The following is a 24,130-nucleotide window of genomic DNA, read 5'->3' on the forward strand; positions in this document are numbered from 1 at the left end:
GCTCATTCTGATACTTCTGAGAGTGGTCTCTAGTTAGAGCTTGACACTTAGGATTCCCCCCACAATACATGTGTTGTATCCTTTACTGGCTTCCAGCTTGGACAGTGTATGTTACCCATATTTGTGTGCATACATGTGTTCAGAGTAAATAAATGTAGGAGATAAATATCATATATGTGTCAAATATGATATACTATGTGCTTTTCAGTCTTGGTAGCCCTGGAATTTGGAAATTTGTGATAAAACCATCTTTGATCATGAGAGCAGCCACATTACATGATTGGATGTTTTTGTGGCTTCTATTACACCTATGTAAAGTAGAGAGTGCTTGTACAGGGATTGACCCTCTTTCAGATAATCTTTCTCAGTCTGCATACTCTTCTCAAATCTATTCAGAAAGACAAGTGAGGATCATCTTCCTGGCCTGTTCAATATTCTCTTTACATACCTCTGCTAGTTCTTCCTCCTTCACATCAAACTGAACCTCTTCTTTGTTTTCAGAGGTTTTGTTTAGTAAAGCCAAGCATTAGTGATGTATTTAGCAGCTTACTGAGGTTTTTCTTCTTACCACTGGCCCATCATTGTCTGAATTGCCTGAAATTTCCACAATACATATTTTTCTGTGCCTTATGAAAGTAAAAAAGCCATACTTGAGAATCTGCCTTTATAACATTTGGTTGTCATCTTAACTTCTACTAGAATGCTTGCAGAGGGTTTCCATCTGGAACTGATTTCAAGCCTAAATGAAAAGTTTTTTTCAGTGGATCATTTTCAATAGTTTTGTAGGAATAGCTTTATACAATTCAGTGAGGTCTTAATGCCTACTTCTTTTAATAATGGAAATTCCTTCTTTCACATTTTTGTCCTGTTAATCCAATAATAGTATCTACTGTTGTATACTGCTGTGTATTAATATATCCTGGCTCAGGGCATGAAAATAGTGTTTCTTGTTTCAATAACTACACTTGGCTGCTTAATTTTAAACTATTTAATATATGTTTCTTTGGTGAAATTGCAGATACTTGATGTGAATGTTTTCATACATCTGCCTTTAAGCTGAGCGTAACAGACAAGGGCGAATTACCTGGAAATTTACTTTGATAAGACTACCCTGTTATCTTTATGGAGGAATCTTCAGCATCTTGCAGCAGTTGTGTCACTGTTAGGTGCCTTGGACTTAGATCCGTTTCCATTTGTTCAGCAACAGAAGATTCAAAATGTCAAGAGTTTAGTTTAAAAATAAAGGAGAAAGAGTTTAATAATGAGCTGCTTGATCAAGAGAAATTACACGTTAGTTTGAATGTACAGTGAATTAAAAACTGCAGTGAATTAGTGAAGAGATGTCTTGCTCTTGAATCCAGACGGTGAAGATGTGAAATGTGGGGAGACCCAAAAAGATGACCTGGATTCTGGTGTTCACTGGCTCCTTTCTGAGTCACCATCATGCCCATGAAATGTTGGAGTGGACAATGAGCATTCCGTTGAGTGGGCAGTGCTGGCTGACTGCACAGCTAACCTGCCTCCTCCTTGGAAAACAGAGCTTGGTCTTTTGTTATACTCCACGCTCTCTTCCTCAGAGGTTGCAGTCCAAAAATAATACAGCAACCAACTGTACTTCTGGAAGAAAGGAGTGGTGAACCTGTTTTAACTAAAGAGAGGTGAGTGGGTGTGGTTTGTAGGCTGTGTAAAAAACTGGTTTTTAAACTGGTTTGTTAGAATTTTTTAAAATTGTTTTATCGATATTGTAGAATTTTCCCTCAAGCTTTTCTCTGTGTAATATTTTTGTTACTGAAGTTTAAGAAAATTTCAAAATGGCAACTTTTAATTTAAATCCTCCTTTTTTCAGTTTGGCAATGCCAAGTGTAGGAAATAGAGCACAGTCTCGAGAGTGAAGTGGAACTCTGAATTGGATTTACTCTGTAATCATCACACAGACTTGTGCACATTGCATAAATTTCTTTTGGTTCATTTATCTCACTTAGCTTAAATTCACACTTTGTGCACACATGGTTAGTACTTTGAGACTTCATTAATGAATGGTTACACAAAGGTTTATTTTCAGTAGTTAGAGACAGTGGATGCATATAGTGTGTTAGATATTGATTTACATGTGGTTTTGGTTTCTCAGAATGTTTTTCATGATCTCATAGCAAATTACTGTATACTTGGTCACTACTTTCTCTGATGTATTAGTTTTTGAAAGAACATTACACAAACCTGAAAAATAATTTGATTTGTTGTAGGAGCCTTTAAAACGGATTTGCCTAAATCTATTCTTGACATCAATTAAATTTATTATGAAGTCATATTTGCTCATTTAGCTGTCTCTGTCTTAACTAATACATTTTAAGGAAGAACACTTGGAAGTCTTAGAATTCATGTAGTGGAATAAACGCACTTGAAGTGATCTCTCTGCAACCATTCTCTCTGTGAATAGAGCCACAACTGCTAAATAAAAGGTTTAATTTTCTACTACAGCACTGTAAAAGGAAATAGTGGATTATTATTTAGAGAGCTATAAATTCCCAAAATAAATTGCATTTTTGTTTGTATTTAAAGAAACTACAGCTGAACAGATGTACAGAAAGTAGCCCATGCTGCTTCTCAAATTCTGACTTAAAAAAAATCTTTTCCTACATCAGTATTTAATTTCAAAACTGCCATGTGGGCAAATGGGCAAATCCGTGTATGAATTTTTTATGACATTACATTTTTTGTATTATTACGATAATTAAAATAAAACTGAAATATAGGAATAATTTGAATGAAAGGAGAAAGATAACCTAGTATGAAGCCAGCTAGAAAATACTGTCAAACCAGTTATTAACATTTGCTTTAGGATGACTTCACCATCTTAGTAAATGCTCATGTTCAGCAAGGCCTCTAATGTATGAAGCATGTGCATGTAGGCTTAATGGTGTAAATGGCAAGTTATCCCTTTAAAGTAGAGAGAGAGCTGCCCATAGTGATTCTGTCTGTCCCACAGCGCCTTGACAGCTACTCGTTCTGTAAAATTAATCAGCAAGCAAGTGTATTAATTGCTGATATGAGACGTTAACCACTTAGAATTTATGTTTTGCTATCCTAGTACTCATCAGATGTCTGTTAGCAAAGATTTGTCTCTGCTTTACGTTGAGGTGGTAGGTTATCTATCAAGAATAAAAGCTCACATCCCTGGTGGATGTGTTAATTGACAGTTGGATTAATAATGGAGGCTGTGTTATCCAGTTTAGTGTTTGCACAGAATCTTTAGGAACTTTCATTGTCAGTACAGCTCCTTGTATGATGCATTTTACTACAGTTGAGTATGGGGAAAATAGTGCAGACATGTAAAAGCTTCAGACAAACAACTGTTGCCCACCCTTTACCCTTGTGTGGGTACATATGTGCAGCATGATAGCAGAAACTTTATTTTCCTGGGCAATCAAATTAAAAACCAGTCACCTCTCTGCCAACATGTCCCTAGGTTTTTTGTTACTCTCTGGATGTTTGGCCTGCTGGGTTGTATTTCAGAATAAAATTATGTGTTTATAGAAAACGTATTGTGAGTCCTAGTTAAAGCTTATTTTGGCCAAATTGGTTATTATGATACAGCTGGGAAAGGCAGTTCATTAACATAGATTGGGCTGTGAGACATAGGCTTCTGTTAATTTGTCTGAGTACTTTTTAAATTATGGCTGGGGGACTCTGAAATTTACTTTAGTGTTCAACAAATGGGCTAAGAGAAACAATGACCAGTGGCAGAAAGCATTTTGCAAAGAAACTGGGTGGATGGATGGATGGATGGATGGATGGATGGATGAAAGGCTTCTGCTGCATAGTTCCAGGCTCTGCAGTTCATCATTATTCAATCAGAAAGATTAAAGAAAATTGGAGCTTAGAAACTATGAACCAAGAGCTGCCCAACAAAATGTCCATAGTCACAGGGGAGCCCTAAAAACTGATTCAAATGCACAGGGATAATTTCCAGAACCCCTGTTTATGTTTAAATATTTATTACCACTTTAACTTTTTATTTTGCTGTGACATATGTCTCTTTCCCATGCCAGCTTGCCAGTCTTTGAAAGGACAGTAAACATTTCTCTCTCTTGCAAAAGGAAGAGTCATTTGGTATTCTCTCATTCCTCTGGCAGTAACAGGGGATTGTACTTTGAAACATTTTACTTACTGATTGGAATTGAAATGTTTTTTCACTAATGAGTTGTTTTGGTTTTTTTTTTTTGGGGGGTGGGGGTGGGAGCAGGAATACCTAAAGTTACTCAGATCTTTCCATATCCACACAGTGTTCTTGAAAACTGAATGTAGCATTCAGACCTGCATTTTTAAACCATGTTAAACAAATTGCACATAGAACTGAGGGAAAAACATCTCATTGCTGGCAAAATTGGCACAATTTGTAAACTGGCTTAATGCATCTGTTGGTTTCTGTTCAAATGAAAGGTGTGAACCGTTTTTGTCTAGCTGAGTGTATTTTCTATAAAAAGACTAAAATTTCATGGTGATAAATTCTAGTAAAATTTTGCTTCTGGCAAAATATTGGTACATGAATGCTATGGATCCCCAGGAAACTGTGAGCTTTATGCTGAATCGGACTTCGGAGTACTGAAAAACATTTGTTCACAGGCATTTTTGGAAGTGCAAAACCATCTGTGTCAGTAGTGCTTCAGAGGCTTTTCATATCCTACAAAGAAGGGAAATGCCTTAATATATCTTAGAGGTTGGGGTAAAGAGCAAAAGAGAAATCTGACAGCTGCGTAATTCACCTTGGCTGTTTCAGTGCTGTGTAAGAACTGAATGCAAATCCATAGCAGAATAAGGTGAGGGAAGTAGTCATATGCGCTCTTTTCATGCATTCTAAGACTGCTAATCTGAAAGGCTAGTTCTGAACAAACAGCAGGATCAGTATGCAGAAAATCTAGTAAACACATTCATGTAATTTAAAAGAAATTTTTTAGCAAGAAAACTTTTTTAAAACTTGCGTTCAGTACTAAAATGCATTTTAGTGGGGGTGGAGTTGCATCTCTTATGTCTTCACATGAGTAATCTGGTTTGCTGATAACATTGTTTATCTTTCTCAAATTTTTCATCCTTTTCCAGTGGACTTGTGCTTTATATTCAATATACTCAGGGTGCCTTGCATTCAATTAGACAAAAAAGAAACAACTTAATCTGGTGGCGTCAACCAGGCAGAGAACTGTTATGCTAAAGCAACTTTCCTTTACCAAAGGTTGACAGATCAGTCAATGGGGAACAAGTCACATAAGTTTATATCAGAAATGAAAATAGTGAGGTATGTCTAATAAATTTGGAACTCAATGCAAAAAGATAAATAAACTGGGTTCATTGGGTCTAAAGCCAAGAGCATTGCTACAGGGAGTATATAATGTGCTCTGATATAATTTGCAGTGGTAGTTTTATGAATAAGAGATAGAACATATAGAAATGTTCACATAGTAAAAAAATTATGTGTAGTGGGCACTATGAAAATAGCTAAAAAAACCCCGAAGAGACAGTAAAGAAGAAGCTCATGTGTGATGGATAGGCTTCCATTCTTGAGAGACTCCCTTGATCAGAGTTCCTGTTTCTTTTTTGTTGTGAATATCTGGTGAACTTCTGGAAGCTAGCAAGAATTTTTCTGGCAGACTGAGAGAATGCTGCCATCCAAGAAAGTCTTCTTTTATTTACTGCAGTCTTAATAAGACTTTGTTTCTCTTTTTTTTTTTTTTTTTTTTTTTTTTTGTCACAGAGTTGAACTTCATTTGCTAAATAAAAAGTGAAACTTGAAGTGATGGGCCTTAGTACACTTTGGACAGCACCCTGTAAGAAATTTTCCTTGCCACAGCTAGTGACCAGATGGTCTTTTCCTGCAGATCTTCTGCTTTGATAAACAGTACATCTCTGCCTGTAAAGTTCTTGTGAGCCTTCAAAACTGATTTTTTTTTTATTTTACAATAAAATAAAAAATTATTGCAATATGTCTCCAAGGAGGGCTTCAACCCTATTTATTCAGTTCCCTTAATTACAGTACTTTTTTTACTGGTGTTGATTTTTGTAGTCATGAAGGGTCAGAGCAAGTGTTAAGTATTTTAGGAGGGGGATAGTATGTGGAGGTGGTGGTGCTGGTGGCTGTGTTACTCTGAGTTTGGAGGAGTTTGAGCAGGAGCAGCTACACCAGGAGAGCTGCATGTGCTGCCACTGCCCTGCTGCCTTCCTGGCCACACTTTGGGAATGAGAGGGAAGCCATCTGGTGGGAGCTGTGTTGGGGACACCGCAGGTGCCAGGGCTGTTCGTGCCTGCAGTGGCTCTGCTGGCTGCACCACCCTCTGCATCCAGCCAGCTTGAGCACAGCTGGGAATTGTCAGGGACACCGCTGGTCCCTGCTTCCCTGCTGCCTGCCTGGCTTCCTTCCTCACCAAGGTGCCTGAACGTAAGGCCGTGATCCTGCATACATTGGTGTGCGCCAGTGCTTAAGGGACAGTGGTTGGGTATAAATCACAGTGATGTGATCTCTTTATACACTAAGTTAATAGTATCCTTAACTCACACTTAACAGTTCCTTTCTTGTGCTCTTATTCTCCGTATTTCCTGTTATACTGTAAGTAGTCCTTTCGAAACTGCTTGTCAACCCAACTAAAGCACAGATGATAAGTTATCTAATGTCTTTTTGTGTACTGTTTGACATTCTGTTCTTGTAAATAATTTATTAGCAGAGAAATTGCAATGAAAGTTTGACTCTGGCTTCTTTCAGATGTTCATCTTGACAATTTATGATCTTTCACAAAATATTTATCTTATGTTCAGAAACAAAAATGAACCAAGAGACAGATTTGATATTGCATCAGTGGGTTCATTCCACTTTTACATGTTTTTCAGTTAAAGAGATTTGAATCCCAGCTAATCAAAGTTGAATCCGCTCAGATGAAATGTTAGGAAGCCTTAAGTTGTGAAGGCAGCATGAAAGAGCAGGAGTGCAGAGTCAGTGAGGGAGGTTACCATTGAAGCTGTCTGGAAACTCAGTTTGTTACAGAGACTATGCAGTGTAACCTGTTTCATGTTTGTCCCTGATACTTCAGTGTCTCAGTCAGAACTTCCTACAGCCTATTTTAAAGGCATTGGAAATCTTTATCCCTTTCTTTGAACATTTTTACAGTTATTTGGTTTCTATGAAGCAATGTGAAAAGAGTAAGTTGTGATTTATCTGAGACATATTTTGAGATAATTTATTTCCATGTCCCTAACAGAAATTCACATTCTGCAGAATGACAGAGGCCAGTTTTCCTCCCAACCACCTTTACATTACTCTGTCTTTACATATAATACACATCAATAACTTTTTTTTTTTTTTAGTCTGGCTCTTAAACTGAATTTTCAGTCTACAGTTTGACTTCATCAAGATCAGGCTTTTGGAATTTCTGCATTCCCTGGTTTTAGAGCTAAAAGGGAAAAACAGAAGTTGGTTCTGCACATAATTCACACCTGATGAAAATGTGGTTTAACATTGCACTCATTAAGCTGAATCAAAGTTGTCTGCTGTGTTATATAGCAGTGTAGTGGTGATGACCATGCTAAATGGCTTTTAAGCTGCCTTATGTCTGCAGAAGGCTGTCTGCGCAGGAATTAATGTTATTCTTAAGAGATGTTTTAAACTAATGCAGCCTGGGTGTCAGGTTGGCCCTTATTCTCAGATGCTTTGCTTTTGAAGTAGTAGTTTATCCTTTCATTGAGAAGAGCATCATTTGCTGCCTCTCAGAGTGCTGTCATGCTGTACTGGTGACATTGACACATCACGTCAGCCAACAGTGGTTTAAATAGATTCTCTTCCCCATATTAGCTGATGAGTGAATGCATGAGTTAAGGTAATACCTCTTGGCTTTATTCTGGAAAATACTCTGGAATTCTAACACTGAGTGGAATAACATTGCATAGATGTAGCATAAGATCATGGATGACCTGATTGACATAGATAAGCTCAGCAGTGAGTTGTTGAATCAGTACACCAAATTTTGCTGCCCTAGTAATACTGTTGCTGTTTTACTTGCTATACTGGGCATATGCAGAGTGGTAATTTGACCCAGGCAGTTGTTATTGCTGTGCCTTTCCAGATCTCCTTGTTGTGCTGTCTTTAGACTGCCTCTCCAAAGCTCTTGCTCTGCTCACACAGTGCAAAACCAGGTTGGATTTTTGAGTGCACTACTCAGAGAAAATGTGCCCAAGACCTGTTCAAGGAGATTCCTGCTTGTCCTTTGTGACAGAGTGTTTTGTGATGTGTCAGTTTGTCTAGCATAGAAGATAAGGTAAAGCACCTTTGAAAAATAGAGACTTTTAAAAAATGTGTTAGCTTTGACAACGACCAAGCAGAATATAAGCAGAATATAATTCAATATAAATGTTTGCCACTTCTGGAAACTCAGATAGCTTCAGGAATTAAATGAAATGTTGAAATGATTTTTCCTGCATGTATGTTTTAGCATATCAAGAGGTTTCTTTCTCAACATAAAACTCTTATGCCTTTTGTATTTCTGGTTTTCTTCCTATTAAATTTATACCTATATCTGGGGAACCATACCTTATTTTTAAACAAAATGTGTTTTACTGTCATTTTTGCAAAAGTTTTACGCAGCTTAGCATCTGGAGTTCTCCTGTGCGTGCCTTGTCACAGGATGCCATTCCTGTCCCTGCAGAGAAACCACATTCTAAGTCTTGTATTTCAGATAAACCTCATTCTTCCATGAGCAGTCTCTACCTGGTTGCTCAGTGAAGCTGATCGCCACACCTGTCCCCTTCTGAGATTTTTATTTCAGCATTCAGTGGTGACATTGCAAAGAAAGGAATTTTAGGAGTAACATTGAAGGAGGTACAGCAGTTGCCAAAGCAGAAAATCCTGCCAGTGTTAATAAATCAAGATATTTTAAAATGTCCACTCTTCTGAACAATTAATGCCAGCAGAAGATGTATCTTAAGGCAAAAAAAACCCAACAAACAAAAACATCCAGTACAGCCCCTATGTCTCCCAAGCCCCTTTGTAGGTCCTCAATTTTCCTGTGTTTCTATGTCAGGTGGCTTCATTTGACTATCTTCAGAACCCAGAATTTTCCTTCTGGGAGAATTAGTTTATTAGTCCAGTTTACAGGTGAGATTGTTGAAGTTCCTCATTTTGTTTGTATTCATATCCAGGAATATGTTTGTGTTCAGATATCCATGTTTGCCCAGCATCACTCTGCATGGTTTGTGGTATGGATTAAACTCAGTTCATCTCCAGGCAAGAAACCCATGGAGCAAAGCACTGTGTCTCTGGCATCTTGTGTGACCACATTCCAGTAATCACAGGAGACAGATTCTCTGTGCATATAAATCATGTGTACAACAAGAAAATTATCATTGCATTTCAGTTACCAAATAAATCTTCCTAATAATATTATAGCATACTTGTATTTTTTACAGTATTGTGAGTTTGGGGCTTTTTAAGCTTTGAAACTCAACATCAAGAATAAACTTTGAAATTATATATATTTCTATTTGTTTTCAATAATTTTTCCATAGAAAATGGGCAGAACATGTTTTGTTTAAGCACTTATTGCTTTGATTTTTGATCCTTTGCTTGCAAATAATCAGTATTCATCTGAGTACAGCACCAGAAAGGACACAAATATTAAAAAAAATCTTTTATCTTTTTTTTTGCTGTGACACTTTGAAAAAAAAATAACCCTTCATACTCATTTCAAAACATCAAGGGTTTTTTTGTGTTTTTTGAAAATTTCTTCAAATATTTTGCATGGTCACACTTCTGAAGTTATATTTCTGTAATTTTTGAAAGATAAAAATTTTTAGAAACCTTGTATCTGTCTTTTGGGTGAGACTTAGCTCTACGGATGACAGCAGCATTTTTCAGTTGATATATTTTTTCCTGTTTATGTAGGCATTTTTATGTTTATCCAGCCATGAAATGTATATTAGCAGTGCTTCAGACACCTGGGAAGTTAGATTATGTTTTTTGACTGGTAGGAAAAAGCAAATAAAAATGATGGTTCTTGTTCACAAACCTCTCCCAGAAAGTGCAATGCCCATTCCAATTTCTTTTGTCTAGGCTCCAGGAATAAAGTTTGCTGAAGCAAAAGTTTTGGTTAACTCTCTGGTATTACCATTTGCCAGAAATAAGGATATGTGTGATTTTCTTTTCCTTCATGGATGGCCTTGGACAGTACATCTGGGTTCATGCACCCTGTAATTTAGTTGCTGAAAGAGTAGGGAAAGAATTGGTTTATCAGCTTGATAAATGAGTTTGAACTGATACATGCCAAAACCTTATTTTGACAGTTTTACTGTCTAGAAATTAGAAGTACAGCTTATGATATCTGAAGTGAGCTATGTGTTCTGAACTGCTCTTTTAATCCTTTTTTGAACAGGTGGACAGTTTTGCTGGTCTGTCCTCATTTTTACTAGGTTATGGACAAGTTTTCAGTGTGGGAGCAAAATACCTTTTCTTGCTTTTTCAGGTATTTTTAGAAAGTACCTGATATTGTCTGGTACTGGAAAGCAGACAATTTAGGATTAAAGAGTTATGAACTACATATATGCACTATTGCCCTATAACCAAATGATAGGACACATGCTGTAGAATTTCTGGTATGTAAAGATGCCTGCTGTTGTAAACAGTCTTTAAAGTTTGGAGCAAGCTAAAAATGCCTAACAAAAAGAAAAAAAAAAAAAGACATTGGAACTCCTAAGGGAATCTAAGGCAATAAATACTTACCTGGGAAGAAACAAAGTTGTGAACTGGAACCTGAAAACAGGTTATAGTGAGGTGGATGTTGTTCTCTTCTCCCATGTAAAAAGTGATAGGACGAAGGGAAATAGCCTCAGGATGCACCAGGGGAGGTTGAGATTGCATATTAGGAAACATTTCTTCACTGAAGGGTTTGTCAGGTATTTGAACAGGCTGCCCAGGGAAGCTGGTGAGTCACCATCCTCTGGAGGTATTTAAAAAACGTGTAGATGTGGTGCTTGAGGACATGATTTAGTGGTGGATTTGACAGTGTTAGGTTTATGGTTGGACTTGACGACCTTTAAGGTCCTTTCCACCATAAATGATCCGTAGATTTTGTATTTCTGTGGCTTAATATAATACAGCTCTGAAGCATAACTTGAGTACACTGGGAACTTCCATTGTCTGAATAGAATGAGCTAAGTCTATGTCAGATTGTTTGACTAAGACAAATAGGAGAGCTGAAACATCTCTGAGTAATCCTTTATTACTGCATGAATAGTTTTTAGTTTTCCTTTTTAATTACTGGTTTTTGTGGATGAATCAACTTTGTTTGGGAGACCTTTTCCACCTTTGCTGTTTGCTGTTGAATATTGGAGCTAAACAGTTCCATTTGTCCATGCTAGATGAACTTCAAATATTCTCTTCTTCCCTCAGCTTCCCCGTCTTCCATTCACGCAGAAAACACCCTGAAAGAGAGTAAAGCCTGGGTTTAGTTGCTGGAACCTAGCACAAATAGTAAGGCAGACTGCAGATAGAGACAAAAGTGAAAAATCTGGACAGAACAGGTCAGTATGTCTAGAATAAAAGGCTAAGAGGCAGACACAATGAGGAGGGGTCCTGCAGAGGGGCTGAGCTGGAGAGAGCCAGGACAGTTGTGGCAGAGCTCAGCAGGCAGGAGGACTAAACAGGGAGCTAGCAGCTACATGCATGTTTTCAGTAATGAGGGAGGGGAATCAGGTTTTTGCAATTAACTGACTGATTTAATAGCTAATCTGCTAAGCTGCCTCAGCTCCCTCTTCTCTAAGATATTGACAGGTACCTTCAATTACCTCACACAAGTAGTAATTAGTCTCTATTTCACTGTTGGTTCCTGAGGTATTCCCTGCATGTAACTGTATTGTAGTCAGGTGAATTAAAGATGTGGATGCTCTGTTTTGCTGTGGCATAGATGGGTTTGTATCTATATTTAGTGCTTTCTATTTGAAACATATTTCTGTACTTAAATTCTGATAATAAAAGCTGAAAACTAGGGCTTTTTGAGTTAATGGAACTACACACTTTCAGTAGTTTTTCCCTCTATCTCTCTGAAATCAAAGCATTGCAAATACTAAAATAATTCCAGAATGAGCTTTATAGGGAAAAAATGGCCTGATGTCCATTTAGAAGAGCTCTGAATTACAGTAAATAACTAAAACTAGAACTTGACTCATTTAAAGTCAGTATATGGAGACTAGCAAGCTCACTCAGAGATTCCCTTGAAAGTAATGTGCCAATTCAGGAAAAGAAATCAAATACATCCAGTCACCAACGGAGTTCTTCATAGTCATGAATTGATTTTAATGTCAGTTCCAATTTGCTGTGAAATTTTTGAGGCATTTCCCAACAGATGGGGCTTCAGTGATGTAGTTTTTGTTATTAACTGAAGTGCTCAGTTTTTCCTGGGTAGCACTTATTCACTGCTCTTGAGATTTGTTTCCTGCTGTTTTGAAGCATGTCCTGTCTTGCTTTGGCTGAAGATGTTGCTCAGTTGAGTGCTGATTTTCCGTGGGAAAAATGTAAGGAGAGAGTAGTGTAGGATAGACTTTCTGAAGTCTTGCAAACCGCTGGCGTAGAGGTCTGGTGTGGGCTCTTAGTGACCAGAGGAAGCTTTGTCTGCATGAAATACTTTTGTGTACATGTAGGTTTTGCAGTTGACTTTACTAATTAGTCTGCAGAAATTTCTTTCTTGTGTCACACTTGTTCTTTTTGCTTCCAGTAGGACTTAACTAGCCCAGAAATAACTGTACTTCTTGACGTAATTTGTAATACTTGATTAAGTAAATGTTCAGAAGCTATAATGAATACTTACATTTCTATGCCTTCATAGCTTATTTATTTAATATATTTTTTTAAATATAGCTTAACCTTCTCTGTGGAAAATTGAATATGTAGGTCTTTGCTTTGCAATTTAGTATGTTGCTCTTTGCTTTTGCATCAGAGTATTATTTTCTTCCATCTCCTTTTTTAAATAATTGCTGGGAACTATCAGTTTATGGACATTCAATTAAGTAATTTGTTTCTCATAATTAAATAATGAACCGCAGCAGCCAACCAAATAAACATGCTCAGAAATTATGTCTGAAATATTTTTCCGTAAGTCTGACACCAATTCAATGGCTGTATCTCGGGTAATAAAACTGATTTATTATATTAGATAATTTGATCAGTCCAGCCCAGTCAAGGATGGCCCTGATTGCTGCTAAAAGGGTCTAATTATGATGGCATATGTTGTCATTAAGGCTTTGTTGGCCAACCATGGTTATTAAAAATACTACTTTTCTTTAAGCTATAGATTTCTTTATTGCAGTGGCATTCCACAGAATAACAATACATTAAATTGGCTTTCTGCTTCCATGAGATGAAATAGAAACTTAATCTTTATTTCAGGAAGAGAGAAGAAAGAACAACCTCAGTTCCCACCTGAATGACTTTGTGTTGCCTGCTGCCCATGTTTAGTGAATCCTGAATATGCTTCCAGTGGAGTAGCAAACACTTGATTTCTGCATTGTGCGCATGCATAAACATGCTCGTGCCCATCAATAAATGGAATAAGTTGAATATTTAAGGTTTCTGTGTGGGAATTATCAGGGGAAAGGCAACTTATTATTTCTGACTGAAAATTCTTACTTGCCATTAGAGTGCTTTGAGCATCCCTGTAATACAAAAGGCTGTTTCTGCCTCTCCTCCCAGATCTCAGTTGTTCTGCTCCAGCATAGTGGAGCAGGTCATCTCCCCTGTTATAAGAAGGTGCTCTTTCAGCTTCACCACTGAATGGCATTTCACTTGCATTTTTTTAATTTCATGAGGATGTTGGAAAGAGGGAAGGTGGAGCCATGACCTTCATTCTGCAAAGCTTCTCTGGTTAGGAAAGGAAATGGGACCTGCGATGCATGAAAATGGTGTTAATTTGCTGCCTTACAGACTGGCCTGTGTCCATATTGCTTTGCTTAGTCCCTGAAACAAGGACAGGGACAAGCCCAATCTCAACCTTTTGCTGTCTTAATTTTATCACGTGCTTTGCAGTAGTTCTGTACATCGCTATATTTATTTGAAGGGCTTACATCTTCAAACCATTCTCTTTTCTTCTTGACTTTGCAACTAAGCTTTTAAAGATGTAGAAACTGTCTGCAGCTTGTACGCAGAAACTGCTTCCTATCCCATTCTACCCTCCAGAACAGCAGAGATGAGCTGTTATGAAAGATGAGCATTATGTTCAAGCACAGCTTTACTCGTTTGGCACACAGCTGTTTCAGAAGTGCATTATACTTCAAAGGAGCATAATATTATTTGAAATGTGTGTTGTGAAATAGAGATGAAGCAAAACCTAACATTTTCTGCACATTTAAGGAACGTGTTGCTTCTAACTACCAAAAAGTGTTAGGGCTGGATTGTAATGCAGAAAGTACGAGAGTCTTTGGGGAGATGTTTTGACTGTTACAGAATGTAAGGAGTATCCATCCAGGACAAGTTTACAGAGAAGCATTTACATTAATCAGTGTGTACTCTGTTAGGGGAAAAACCCAGCGATTCAAGAGTGAGAAAACACCATGAGACCGTTGATAAGATGATGCTTTGAAAGGAGATTTTTGCAGTGTTTCAGTTTGTAACTGGATTATGTTGCACGATTCAATAGCATATAAATAAAATCTTTCAGGAAAGCTGCAAAATTGATACCTTCTCTAAAAGGACAGAGATAATGATGATAAAATACCAGTAGAGTAGGTAAATGTGGTTTTTGTTTTATTTACTGTCATCTATGCAATGATGCAACAAAGAGATAAATAAGATTTTTAAGTCACACGTGAAAGATTTACCTGCAGTATTTTTTGAGAACAGTTAAAGTGTGAACTCTTACAAAGTGAGGACACTTTGCTCCATGTTTCTGCAGGCAGTACTCTGAGTGGTGAATGAATTTAATAAGATTAATATAAACATAGGGTGGAGTTGTACAATTATTGGCTATTGACTCTTATTTATGCTCCAGTAATGTTTTAAAATCCTCTGTGTCTGCAGATGAAAGATTATTTTGGGTTTTCATCAGATCTGAAAATGTTTCTGAAATTTTTGCTGACTCATCTACTACGTAACGAAAATCTGTTGTATTCCTCAAATATTTAGTGAAATACATTCTCCTGAAAAGAAAAATATTTTGAAATATTTTTCATGCATTTAAAAAAATTCCTTACAGACTGTCTTAAAGGCCTTAAAGCTTATTTTGAAGTTATCCTGGTGAAATAGTATTTTTCTTGTCATGTTTGTTGAGAGTAAGATGATAACTGATACTTACTATTCAATAGGACTGACAACAATCAATCTGTGATTTCCTTTGATAGATTTTTATTATGTTCAGAGCAAGAATCTTGCTCAGTGGCTGTAGCTACAATTTAATCAGTAGAGAATATAAATTTGCTGCTTTGACAGCCTAATGGTGTAGAAAACTCTGAGGAAGAAGTAGTCAATAAAGAGGTAGATGCTTAAGATTTTCTCAAAGGAAAATCTTTTACTGTGTTAGGTTTTGAATTTAATGGTGCAACAGGTACCTTAAGTGCTGACTAACGCAACTTGTCTATTAAAATAAACTAAAAAAAAGTTTAACCATGTAAACAAATCTTTATATTATATATATAATGGAAGGGATTGTCCATGCCCTTGAAGTATCAGTGATGTAGTCAAAATGCTATATTGCTCATTTGTGTAGTTCGTGTTGTAAAAAATAGATGTTTACTGTAAAAATACTACTTCATTACTTTTCATTCATTTTTTTTCTAAATTGAAATGCAAAACTAGTTTTTCCTGGCTTTTCACAATAAGAACTAATACTCTTGCAGCTGACTTCAGCTGCTTTCAGCATCATCAGAGGCCTGATTTTTTTTTTTTTAAATAAAACTGTCTTACTGAATTTATAGTTAGTTTTCCTATTCGGCATAAGAGGAGCATGGTGAATACTTTACCTCATGATGGTTTTTTAAAGGAAATGTTCAGTTCTGCCCCAAACATAACAGGGAAGTCTTTGACTTCCAGTTTCTCGGAGTCCTTTTTCATCTTTTTTCCATTTGGAAACAAAGGAGTGCAATTTTGAGAATTACAATGTTACTGCTAGAATGAAGTCAAGCAGAAATAAATAAAAAGAGCAATTACCTTTTTCAATGTAATAGGAACTTGAAAATTTGCGGTTGTTGTAACTGGTAAGCTCTGCATCCCGTAAGTATTACCAGAGACCAGCTAGGGATTGCAAGCATCAGCCACTTGGCTGAAAGGTTAAATCAATGATCAGTATTATCAGTGCCCTTTTCATTGGCTTATCAAGAAAAATACACAGTACAAGCAGTTACTCTGTCAAATACAAAACCCAAACCAAATTTTTAGGCATTTTGTGTTAGACACCATCTGAATCATGTGTGATTTTAGGATTGCATTAATACAGTACTTGGGATTTTACAACTTCAGAATGATGGAAATCTAATCCACATTTTAGGGTAAGGCAGGTGAGACAGCTTTACTGTTTCAGAAGCAACATAATTTATTTGGGTTGGTTATCCCTTAGCTAAATTTGTTGTTATTTTGAAAAATGGTACAGTTCCTACCACAAGTATATAGTATATATACCACCTTTGTATATAGTATTAAATGTATATACTTGATAGCATGTTTCTTATACCATTACTTCTTGTGACTTCGGGGGTATTTAGATGTCTAGATCAAGACCTCCTCGCAGACTCAGTGTATGGCAAGTGTAGATTTCTGCAGCAATTCAGAGCACCTAAATTGGACTCATAGTTAATAAGCTCTGAAGAAATCTCTCTGTACCTCTTGCTTTTGTAAAGAAGCTTACAGTCTGTAATGATCTTGCTTAAGCATTTAGTATGCTTAATGTTTGCTGTTGTGAATACTCTTGTGTGTTTTCTTGAAACTGACCCAACATACCAGATTGGGTTTTGATACCTGGAGATAAATTTGGAGTGTGAGTCAGCTAGAAAGGTATCTCTTCACCTCATTTGTAAAGGTTGTCCCATAATGAGCTTTTCTTTAAAGCATGCTGCAATTTCACGTGTCAGAACTGTTTGGGGATTTTATATGATGATAAAGTAAATGTCATTACAACTGTGATTTGAAAATTTTTCTTTAAAATAAATCAATAAATGCTGTATTGGAAAGGGTATAATAAAAAAAGGTGAAAAACAGAACAAAAAGGGGGAAAACCATTTTTTTTTCGCTCTTTGAAAAGCAAAGTATTCATACTTACAACAAGCTTCAAATGTTTTAAAAACAAGTCAGGTTTTAATACAACTGAAGAAGAATGGCACAAGGACATTTGAGCCAGAATAAAAGAGAGAATGGAAACCTGCAAGTGTGGGGGGCACACTGATGGAACTGGTTAAGTAATCAGTTGCTGGGTATCATCATGTCAAGCAAAACCCACCAGGCAGTGCTCCAATCTAATCTGTCAGCCTATGAGTAGGTTCTTTGCAGGCATCACACAGTATAACTAAAGTTTAGGAAAGATGTTTCAATTTGTGTCTCTTTAAATAGTGATAATTCTAATTTTGGAAGGTGCATAACCCTAAAATTTGAATGCTTGCATCTTTTCAATAAAAACTAAGTCCAATTAAAAACCAAAACCTTAGAACTAAAAAAAAAAAAGAAATCCCAAACAATACTTTTTTTTAAGTTTGCATGAATGTCTATATATATGCATGACAGGTTCAAATTGATTGTGCCAAATGATGGTAGCATTGGAACTAGCACTGGGGAAAAGTAGAACTCTGTTCTGTCTGCCTGAGTTGTAAATTGCTCACTCCCTAGTAATGCCAGTGACATTTCTGGTGCTACTATAGGAAGAAATTAAATTTCCTGAAATATTTTGATGACAGAAGCCCTAGCTTCTCTGAACTTCATTACCTCTGAAAATTTGCTTCCTGTGTTTTGCACACAGTACCTCAAGCAGAAGCTCTTGCTGTGTGTGTGCTCATGTTGAAGATTACTGTCATAAACCCGGTGCTGAAGGACTTTCCATGCTTCCTTTCCACTGTTTCACCTATGGTGGGCATGCTAGGGCATATGACAATTTAAAATCAAATATAGATTGCTTCCTATTAGCGCATAATAGAACATTGTTCACACTGATGTTTTTTAGCTCTTTGAACACATGATTGGCTCAGCAGAATCAGATTAGGCTATCTAAAAAAATTCAGTCTCCTTCCCCCTGGATGTTGTTACTCTGGCAAAGTCCATGTGGGCCACATCCTTTCATGTATTTGCAATGGGTAGCTAACAGGTTTTATGTGCTCCCAATCTTAGGGAATAAGATATGTAATGTACCCTCTCATACCTGCCAACTCCCATGCAATTTTGTGGGCACAAGGGGTCCAGAATGTTTGTATAGTTGATCACATTTCCACCCAGACTGCTGTTTGGGCCACCTGCCCTTTCTTGCCAAATATAGTGCAGGGGAATTGGAGCAACTGGCTCCTGAGGAATGTCTTTAGTTTATGGAGTTTTTTAGTAAAGGCTAGCAGCTGGAAATAAGGAAGAAAAAAAATAGAGCAGAATAATTTTACCTACTGGTGAAGTATGAAGAAATTTATAGAGCACACATGGTCTTGGCTCACCATGCAAGAAAACCTCTGACCATTTCCCAGCAGTGTAATTTCTTTCAATGTTCTGTTTTGCATACACAGGTGAAAACCAGGAAAGCAGAGATCCCGTGCTCATGCGGATCCAGAGATTTTGTGATGAGTAGAAATTGTTCTTGCCTTTAGAGAAGTTCAGGGCCAAGACTGGAGTACCCAAGTTGGAATACTGCTGTTAGGCAAGGCTGAGATTACCCAGGGTCTCTCAGCCTGCCCTGCTTCCACCACCATGTGTGCTAGCAGTAGCAGCTTCTATTGGACTGAGGTGCCCCCTGACCAGAGTTTTGTTACCTGCTTGAAACTGCTATTGGAGCCCGACCTGTTTCTGGACTGGGAACCTGTCCTGGAAGATGGACTATTTTTAACAGGAAACTTTGTTAAATGTTAAAAACTAAGATATTTTTAACCAAGTGGGCCTACAGGACACTTTTCTTTTAAGAAATTGTTCTGGTTAATTAATTATTTGGTTTTCAGTGAGGATTTCCAAAGAAAGTCCTTTCAGGCTCAGTTGGAGATTGAGGAATATACTTAACCTTAAATGTGAAAAAACTTCTACTGAATTATTGATTGATAACTGTAACTGAGATCTTAACCTAAGATAGGTTCATGAAAAGGCTGTGCTCAGACTCCAAAAAAGCCTGTATTTATAAAATATTTTAAAATTAAATAAACTATTAAAAGTAAACATTGTTTTGATATCAATCCATATTAAAGGTATATTAATAATGTATCTTCTGTAGTTACCTTTTATTTAATTTAATACATGAGAATTGTGTATGCAGCTTAACTGTCTTTGGAGTGACCTGAAATGCTATCTGCTAAGGATGCTCACTTGAGTTTGTGGGTTCCTGTGGTGGTGGTTTAAGTTAGACTGTTATGTTCATCAGTGTGGTAGGAGGACAGGAGGAAAAAATATTGTTTTGTAAAGACTTGTAAAATCAGTTGTGAGTGACAAAACTGATTTGGAGTGGGAGGACTCAAGGAAATGAGACTGGAGGAGAGAAGCATTTTTTTCCTTTCAATTAAGGCACCAGGAGCAGTTTTCCAAAAACCCGGCCAACCAAGAAACAAAAAATGTCATACTAACTCCCACATTTCCATAAGGGAAGGTATGCCTTACAAGCCCATGTAAATTTGTTTATATTTGTATACTGATTTTCTGGAGTTCTATGAGTAGATAGAAATATACTCTAGAGATTCTGATCAGTCAGTTATGATATAGAGATTACTGCATTTATAATTTATTTTCCTTTTATTTATCTAGATTTTTAAAAATTATGTTGACTAGTTGTCAGTGTAATTTTGTATAAGTGATTTGATATCAATGTTCCTCACTTTCTTGACTGATTTTAAGTTAGAAAAATATTATTTCCCTCCTTTACAAGCCATTCAGTGTCAAATACTTTAAGGAATGTGACAGATCAAAATCTTACGGCTATAGTGGGCATACATATACCTTGTTATAGTTGTGCTCTACAGGAAAAGATGAAAATATTTTTATGTTTCCTCTGTTTCTGAACTGGAAAACAATTCAGGTGCTGCATTATCAGAGTAATGGAAATTGACATAATACTTAGTTTTATGTGTGTACTTAATGTCTTTGCCTGACTGTCACAGAAAAGCAGAATTTGCAGCAGAAGCCATAGAGAGATTTCTATAGTGTTGACAGTATGTCTAGAATTTTTGTTCAACCCTGTGTTTGCTTAATAAAGATATGTTTGTGCATGCACTTCTCTCTGTATAGGTGCATCTATAAATTCAATTTAAATATCTATCAAAAGATGTATTTACAAGTAAAATGTAACAATAAAAGTATTTAAACCTATTTAACCGGTTATTATTCCTGTCAATGAAAATATAATAAATTGTACAGCAAGTACCAAGTAGTAATAATTTTCAAATTTCTATGCTGTTTGCATTTTAAGAAACATTTATTGAGTTCCTTTTTAGGTTCTTTCATGGTTTAGAATTGTAGTTCAGTTCTTAGAGCTTTGTTATCTAGCTTTCCTTGTTCTTGGGTCTCGCTTCTATGTAAGAAAGCAACTGTGTCAGTTGAGGTTCACTGAGCCTTAGTGTTTATTAAATGTTGTTGTTGCTGAGGAATATCTTTCCCATCAGTGTTTGAAATACAGGTTCAAACTTTCCTGCTTCTGTTGTATGTTGCATTTAACTCTCCAAAAGAGAAGATACTTTAGGTGCACAGTATATTGTTTTGTTCTGCATCGTAATCCAAGATTAGACCCAATAAAATAGGCTACAAGTACCGTTCATATTTCTGATTAAATTTGCTTTTCTCTGAACAATTTTACTCTTTGGTTTTTTGGGGGTTGTTTTTGGTTTTTTGGTTTTTTTTTCCTCTGGCGTATTCTAGGTCTTTGGCACACAGCTGAAGCTTGTACCTTGTGGGCTTGGAGGCTTTTCACTAAAGCCCTTCATAGCTTACTTGTGGTAGCCTCATAACTTGAGGTTTGAAGTTTCCTGCCTTTGGAGCGTGACTGAAGCCTGAGAGAATTTCTTTAGTTTGTTATCTGCTGGAGAAAACTGGTTTTATTCCCTGGAATTCAATTCTACATTTTTAAAGAGAACCCATGTTAAAGGATCAGTCTTTGGACTGATCTCAAGTGACCTTTTCAAGTACAGTTTATTCCATGTTTGTTTTTAAGTATAGAGGAAACCTCTGTTGAAAATTGATTGGTGATTGTAACTCAGATGAAAACGGTATATCAGAAGGTCTTGCTTACTGGTACTAGGTCTGACTTGTTGGCACTTTTGTGGGTTCCACCTGGTCTCATTCGTCTTGCAAATTGTAGAAACCTTTGAGGAAATGGGTGGTAGAACAAAGGTACTTTTTGAAAGAGAAAGTGCCTTTTAAACACTGATTTAATTTGGTACTAAAGTCCAATTAAAAATAATATTGTTCCTGACAGATTAAGCACAAGGTAGCATTAAAGTTTTTCACATGCCTGTTGCATTCTTTAGAATCAGTCTGAGTAGTTATTTGCAGTCATTTGGTGAATCACTATCATGACCTATTCACAATACTTTCAAGGTTCTCAGTCATAGCCCTGGTAGATATCATGAGACCATGATGAAGTTTTTCCAGTTAAAATGATAGATCTACACGTTTTGCTAACCTTCTGTTTCAGATTTAAATCTGCTCAGTTAGTATTCACAAGGCATTCTCAGAGCTGTAACAGAGACATCAGTATATGTTCTCTCCTATACTAATATTAAATAAATATTTGCAAAGTCACTCCTACATTGGTAAACTTCTTGTATGAGCTCCCTTCTGGTCTTTTGGCAGTGTTACAGCAACTATTCATCACCCTGTTTAGGATTTCCATTTTTGTTCTACTGACACGTATTAACATTGTGTTATGATTTTAGGTGTTGACAGTGTTTCTAAATTTGTATGTTCCTGTTTTCTTTGCGATATCTGGAGTTGTAGAAGCACTGCATCATGTACAGTGATTGCCTAGCAAGTAGTCAGGGTGAAAGTTTAATTTATAGAGTTAGCCATTAAATTTGCGAAATTTAAATATTTGGTTTATTGCTACCAAACTATGCATTCAATAATTTCTTTTTGTAGGTAATATTTATAATCCTTTAATAATTTAAATATTTGTATTAAATAATGCTTCTATTTAATAAATAATATAATAAGTATATTATTATTTTTATCGATTTAGTAGCTTCAGTGCTTGTGGTGCGTATGGTGTCTAGACTGACTTTATATCACAGTCAGCTATGTTTTGATGATCAAATTTGGTTAAATATTTTCAGGTAGAAATGCTTTCACTGAAAATGTAATTTTCAGTAGTTTGAAAATTGAAATACTGTTTGAAAATTTCAGTAAAACTGGTTTTGCAATCTCCAGAATCTGTGAGAACTTTATATTCTGTAAGAGAAAAAAAATCTCTAAAGGTTTTCAGTATGAGTATGATAATGTATGTAAGATATCTAGTGTATAAATATGTAGATTTTTAAAATAGAAATTATATGGTCTGAAATGGTTTGAAATTGAAACAATTTCAAAAATTTTTGAGTTTTTTTTTTCTGCTTTGTCTTTGAAATATTTTGTTTGTTTTTAATACTATATATTTATCAAGTATTTTAGCCCTTGATCTAACCTCTCTGCTGGGTGTATTTGCAAGAGTTTCAGAATTCAGTGGTATCAACAGGAATGACACACATATACATTGTTAAACTGTTTAGAGAAAAGTTTTATGTACTTTGTATGTGTTTTGTAAAGTGTCAGTAACATGGTTGTAGTGCATGGCATGTACTCATATGTGCTATCACAATGTAAATAAATACAAATGGATAAGAATTACGTGCTTGTTTTCACTCTGATTATTGTTTTCTTAATTATTAACAATATTAATAAATCCCCCAATAATCAGGTCTTTGGAAGTCTGGAGATCTGGTTTTTTACAAGTAACCTCAGAAAAAAATAGTCAGAATTTAGAAAAAAACACCAATTTTTTTTTTCTTGAAACATAAATGAAGCACATCATAGGTTAGGGCCTAAAAATAAAGAAGGGGCCTCAGACTCCCAGTTTTTTAGGGTACCTCAGGATTTCAGAAGTTGCAGGAGTTTTAAACTGTCATGGAAGAACTGATCTAACTATTGTAACAGGCCTCTGATACCAAAATTTGAGTTTCTGTTGAAGCTTTGTGAAAGAGCAACACAAAAGCAATCATACAATAGGCACATTGCTGCCTAGGTACACAGCACATCAGCAATCAATTACAATCATCCATTGAGGTCAAGAGCACATGAGTACTTTGTAGTTTGAAGTAGAATATTTCCTGAGGATGAGTTGGTTTCATGAGTAATGATCCTGCTCATGGGATGGAACAGCATTATTGCAGAAAGAATACTTTTAGGTATTAATCACCGGCGTCTTTCACATATTGTGCTGCAGTACTCTGGAGTAAAAACAGTCCTCATTTGTGATGACACACTGGATTGATGTTTTCATATTATTTTGGTAGAACTGAATGTTTAAACACCTGCTTTTTAACCTCCGGAATAACTGAGATTTTTTTGTGCAAAACACATAAACAAGATCTCATTTTGAGCAGGTTTAGATCTTGTTATGATCTGCAGCATTTTAGAGGGAACCAGTTCTCCTTCCAACACAGTAGTCGACTGGGTAGTAGTCTTTTCAATAGTAGATTTCAAGAGCACAAAGTCATATTTAACTGTAAAGGCTGTTTAGTTTGGAATAAGCAAGAGAGATACTACTATTTCTGATGCGGATTAATTGATCTGAAAACAAGGTACAAACCTAAAAAAGGAAAAAATGTGGAAAGTGTTGAAAACAACCACAATTGAAAAGAATACTGAAGAAAACCCATATTATATAATTACAGTAATACCAAATTTATGTTAAGACATAATTCCAAGGATTGGTGAAGATTCAGTAAATTAAACCTATAGTGGGCAATAGATGCTGCCAGACATAAACAC

At 36.3% G+C, this 24,130-nt stretch overlaps 1 protein-coding gene and 1 long non-coding RNA gene across 6 annotated transcripts in view; one reads left to right on the forward strand and one right to left on the reverse strand.

Annotated features, from left to right (window-relative positions):
• Positions 1-24,130, forward strand: part of SNTG1 (syntrophin gamma 1) — a 315,524-nt gene that overhangs the window by 10,960 nt on the left and 280,434 nt on the right. The window lies entirely within an intron of this gene.
• On the reverse strand, positions 9,809-11,662 carry LOC135289357 (uncharacterized). The gene is made up of 3 exons (XR_010352130.1): positions 11,587-11,662; positions 10,751-11,451; positions 9,809-10,233 (listed from the first exon to the last, which is right to left on the reverse strand). It is a non-coding gene; the product is annotated as an uncharacterized LOC135289357 (long non-coding RNA).

This window comes from Passer domesticus, chromosome 1, assembly GCF_036417665.1.
Source record: "Passer domesticus isolate bPasDom1 chromosome 1, bPasDom1.hap1, whole genome shotgun sequence".
Classification (NCBI taxonomy): Eukaryota; Metazoa; Chordata; class Aves; order Passeriformes; family Passeridae; genus Passer; species Passer domesticus.